This window comes from Cibotium barometz, chromosome 36, assembly GCF_041138505.1.
Source record: "Cibotium barometz isolate CiBa-2024 chromosome 36, ASM4113850v1, whole genome shotgun sequence".
Classification (NCBI taxonomy): domain Eukaryota; kingdom Viridiplantae; phylum Streptophyta; class Polypodiopsida; order Cyatheales; family Cibotiaceae; genus Cibotium; species Cibotium barometz.
The window spans coordinates 1,021,143-1,026,604 of NC_141081.1; the positions used below are offsets into that span (position 1 = coordinate 1,021,143).

Consider the following 5,462-nt stretch of genomic DNA (forward strand, 5'->3'; position numbering starts at 1 on the left):
AAATAGAGTATGAACTTGAGGCTCATCAAGCAAATGTATGGGATGCTGTATAATAGCACATCTCCCCATCCTCTTGCTACAAACATCTTTTTTGTTCGGAGAGACTTGTGTCTCCAACGTCCCAAATTCAAAAAAAAATCTTTAACCTCGTGTGTGATGATGTTCCTTTGAGGTGGCTATCTTTGGCATGTTTGTAGGGGCAAGACTCCATCCTCTTCTAATTGTAGGTAAGCATTGGTTGCACAAAGGTTTCTCTGGTGGATACCTAGAACCTTTGCTACCTTTGCGAAGTTGGTAGATTTGCTATTGCCACCATGTCCACTGAAACCATTACCATTAAGTACCATCATTAGAGATGACCTCTACAAGAAAAGCTCATCTTTTGATCGAGGCACTTTGACTTGTGTTAAAGTGTTATAAATGATGGCCAACAAAGCTCCTGCCCAATCCGTTCCTTCAAGTTGAACATCCTTGAAATTGGGATGAAGCAGGAGTTCTTCGAATATTTATGTACGAGTAGCTTTGTCAAGGCCCTTTGTCAGCTCGTACACTAGGAGTTAGCTACAACTCTACAAATCTTCTTTCTTTCCTTCTCATCCATGGACCTATTCTCTTCAGGCCTTCAATTCTCCTTGGCTTTTTGTCAATGCTCCATTTTCTTTGTAGCCAAATACTGCCTAATTTTCTCAGTGCCTTCTTGAGCAAGAATAACCCTGCCTCCCTTTTCTTGCGCTTTTACTATGTCTAAAAACTGATCTTGTCCCATTGCATGCCCATCAATATTCATCCTAAAATGAGGTGAAAAGACTACTGGACCATTTTGACCCTGACCAGCCATACTCTGTAAGTTTCATCGACTTGAAAACATTAAGAGAGCACAAGGAGATGAGTGGAGGGAGACACACTTTGCGTATATGTAGCAAAGAGATAGAAAGAGCTCATGAATGTAGCACAACTCTTATGAAGCACAAGGACGGAGATGAAGAAGCCAAGCACAAGAGAAACAAGAGCTCACCTGTCATCTCCATAGATCTACAAGACAACCGTATGAGAAGAGAGAGAGAGAGAGAGAGAGGTCTATGTTCACGCAACACAGTGTTCAATATGACCAGAGAGAGAGAGATAGAGAGAGAGAGAGAGCACACGTCGTCATTGAGGGTGATCGGGTGTGATGATAATGCTATGTGAACTTTTCTCGATAACTATTCGGTAACGCTGCGTGAACTTTTCATGATAACTATCGGCTAAAACATTATTTTCATGATAGCTATTTCTTTTATTGCCTTTACCCACTCCTTGTTAGCACTTGACAAAGGAATGTCAACGACACTGCTTTTTGATCCACCTATCCATGCTTTCACCTAGTGCTAGTTTCAAAACATAAGAAAGCACACAAGGAGCATGGTGAAAAGTAAGAACAATGATTCATCCACTCACAAGCAATCATAAGTAATGGCTCAATGAAAGGTTCACAATTGAGTTGTGATATAACAATATCGTGATTGAGCTATAATGTCATGCTAAAAGCTAGCACTAGACAAGATGATAGGCATTTGGATGTGATCAATTAATTACACCGCAATGTTACGTTTTGTAAAAATATATGGTTCGATTAATATGATGTTAGCTATCGCTATTTTTGTAATTGAGGATTTTTTTTCCCTTATCGCTTTCCTTACAATGCTAGTTTCTTTCGATTGGTTTTCTCAAAGTGCTAGTTTCAAAACATAAGAAAGCGCACAAGGAGCATGGTGAAAAGTAAGAACAACGATTCATCCACTCACAAGCCATCATAAGTAATGTCTCAATGAAAGGTTCACAATTGAGTTGTAATACAGCAATATCGTGATTGAAATTCTCACTAAATGATGACCCTAGGTTAAAGCTTCATCATATGGCAAAGCTAGTTCCTATATCAAATATATTATATAAAGACTACGATGTTATTTACATTCAATACCAGTAATTGAGGATTTTTTTCCCCTTATCGCTTTCCTTACAGTGCTAGTTTCTTTCTATTGGTTTTCTAAGAGTGCTAGTTTCAAAACATAAGAAAGCGCACAAGGAGCATGGTGAAAAGTAAGAACAACGATTCATCCACTCACAAGCAATCAGAAGTAATAGCTCAATGAATGGTTCACAATTGAGTTGTAATACAGCAATATCGTGATTGAAATTCTCACTAAATTATGACCCTAGGTTAAAGCTTCATCATATGGCAAAGCTAGTTTCGTATATCAAATATATAAAGACTACCATGTTATTTACATTCAATACCAGTAGTGGCAAAGAAGAAGAAAAAAGAAGAAGAAGAAGCTCTTTTAACGTCGTAGGAACAATCCCAAGAGACCAAATATGATCTATCCGACGGGAGCGAGATTCGAACACAAGAATGTGAGAGAGAGAGAGAGAGAGAGAGAGAGAGAGAGAGAGAGAGAGAGAGAGAGAGAGAGAGAGAGAGCACATGTAGTCATCGAGGGTGATCGGGCATGACGATAACGTTGCGTGAACTTTTCTCGATAACTATTCGGTAACATTGCATGAACTTTTCATGATAACTATCAGCCAAAACATTATTTTCATGACAACTATTTCTTTTATTGCCTTTAACCACTCCTTGTTAGCACTTGACAAAGGAATGTCAACGACACTGCTTTTTTATCCACCTATCCATGCTTTCACCCAGTGCTAGTTTCAAAACATAAGAAAGCACACAAGGAGCATGGTGAAAAGTAAGAACAACGATTCATCCACTCACAAAAAAACATAAGTAATGGCTCAATGAAAGGTTCACAATTGAATTGTAATATAACAATATCGTGATTGACCTATAATGTCATGCTAAAAGCTAGCATTAGAAAAGATGATAGGCATTTGGATGTGATCAATTAATTACATCGCAATGTTATGTTTTGTAAAAATATATGGTTTGATTAATATGATGTTAGCTATCGCTATTTTTGTAATTGAGGATTTTTTTCCCCTTATCGCTTTCCTTACAATGCTAGTTTCTTTCGATTGGTTTTCTCAGAGTGCTAGTTTCAAAACATAAGAAAGCGTACAAGGAGCATGGTGAAAAGTAAGAACAACGATTCATCCACTCACAAGCAATCATAAGTAATGTCTCAATGAAAGGTTCACAATTGAGTTGTAATACAGCAATATCGTGATTGAAATTCTCACTAAATGATGACCCTAGGTTAAAGCTTCATCATATGGCAAAGCTAGTTCCTATATCAAATATATTATATAAAGACTACGATGTTATTTACATTCCATACCAGTAATTGAGGATTTTTTTCCCCTTATCGCTTTCCTTACAGTGCTAGTTTCTTTCTATTGGTTTTCTAAGAGTGCTAGTTTCAAAACATAAGAAAGCGCACAAGGAGCATGGTGAAAAGTAAGAACAACGATTCATCCACTCACAAGCAATCAGAATTAATAGCTCAATGAATGGTTCACAATTGAGTTGTAATACAGCAATATCGTGATTGAAATTCTCACTAAATTATGACCCTAGGTTAAAGCTTCATCATATGGCAAAGCTAGTTTCGTATATCAAATATATTATATAAAGACTACCATGTTATTTACATTCAATACCAGTAGTGGCAAAGCTTGTTCCAAAATGAAAGGTTTATAATAGAGCATCCATGTTAACAAATTAATCAAGGGTTTATACTAGAGCCTTAATCGACCGTTAATCCATCAAAATGGTAATTAGAGAACCCAATGTATTGTGACCCTAAGTTAAAACTCATTCATTAAGTGATGTCAAATCAATATTAATTCTCAATAAAGTACTTATTCACAAATTTGTAATCAACATTTTAATCGCTAATCTTTAATGACTGTTGTCTTCTTAACCGATTAGTACTTTGCAAGTGCATGTCATAGATCCACAAAAGACACATGCTTGCAAAGTACCTAGGTTTGATGTGCATTGAAGGGGTGCCGATGGAATTTCACCTGGTATTGAGAAACCCAATGAAGAAGGGTTTACAATGGAGCTTTACTCCATCGAAATGGTGATTGGAATTAAAATGAAAAAAGAAATCTGCATTCTCGATATAAAAAGCTAGTCCCTATATTTATTGGACATGTGTTATTTGTAGCGTTAATGTTTAGAACTGGCCGCGAGCTTCGAAGGTCTGGCCGAAGCCCCAGTTGGAGGGGGCGACGTCGAAGAGCGTGCGAGACTTGCCGTCGTCGGTGGTGACGAGGAAGGAGAGCGACTGGCCGGTGAGGACGGTGTTGCACTGCCAGTTCTGACCCCAGTTCCTGGACATGGGGATCCAGCCGCCGCTCTTGGATCCCTTGATGGACACGCTTGTCACGCTTCCGCTGCCGCCCACGTTGGTGAGCAGCACCAGGTTGAAGTAGGGGTTCCCGTTGATGGTGAACTTGACGCCGCCCTGCTTCACGCAAGGGACTCTCCTGTATCTCACCGGGACAATGCCGCCCCGGTAGCGGGCGATTTGTAGGAACGCCGGCTCTGCCAGGTCGAAGTGTTTGAGCGGGGGATTGCACCAGCCTCCGTTGTTGTTGGCCAAAGCGTAGTTGGGTGGGCAAAAATTGGTGGCGGTGACTACGAGGCTGTGCTGGCCAGGAATGCACCACTGGGCGTCGTCGTAGCACACCAGCTCAAAGCAAGCTCCGCAGGTGTCACCATTGTTGAAGAGCGCTGTGCTCAGAGCGGCCGTGTTGGTGGCGTAGCCCTGGCTCCGGAGGTCTCCATAGCCGCAGGCACCCCCTGCGAAATCCAATATAATAAGAAAGAATACACGGTCATGTCACCACACAGCAGCTAGCTAGCTGCCTGATATTCTTATAATAGTATAAAATACTACGTTAATTCAAGTTACCATTGGTTCCGGAATATCCATCTGGGCTTCCGTAGAAGGTCGCGTGCGCCTCCTCCCAGTCTTGATAGCTCACGCGCGCCTGGCTGCTTCTCACGCAGCAGTACATGAGCACAACAAACAGGCCGCCGCCATTAATCATGAAGATGCTACTACTGATTCGCCGCATGATGGACGACGTCGTGCAACAGTTAGACCCGCGTCGACGATTGCAGGACGACAAGCTATAAGCTGTGTCTGCTGCGCCTCGCTCCAATATTTTACTTCGTGAGATAGTACAACAGCCGCTCTTATATAGCTCGTGTTTGCCTGCTGGGAAGGCTGGCCGACTGCTCAGTGCCTCGTCCATCCTTGAATATTCAGGTGTGCGCGTGAAAATTAACCTTCTATTCGTGCGGATCTCAAGTTCAAATCGCCTAAGGGAGCAAAGCTCAATTTTCTTGTAAGAGGGTGTTTTTGTTAAAAAAAATTCAAAATAAAAACAATTAAAATTTTGCTTCTTCTCACCCCGTGTAGCAAATCCACTTTCGGTTAATGTTAATGTTCCATGGGTACTTCGGCAACTCTTGGTATTTGCTCAATTACAGATGTAATGACGCG

General features: G+C 40.8%; 1 pseudogene; it reads right to left on the minus strand.

The window, feature by feature from the left end:
• Positions 1–4,124: 4,124 nt before the first annotated feature.
• On the minus strand, positions 4,125–5,211 carry LOC147617380 (expansin-A2 pseudogene; annotated as a pseudogene).
• Positions 5,212–5,462: the final 251 nt, after the last annotated feature.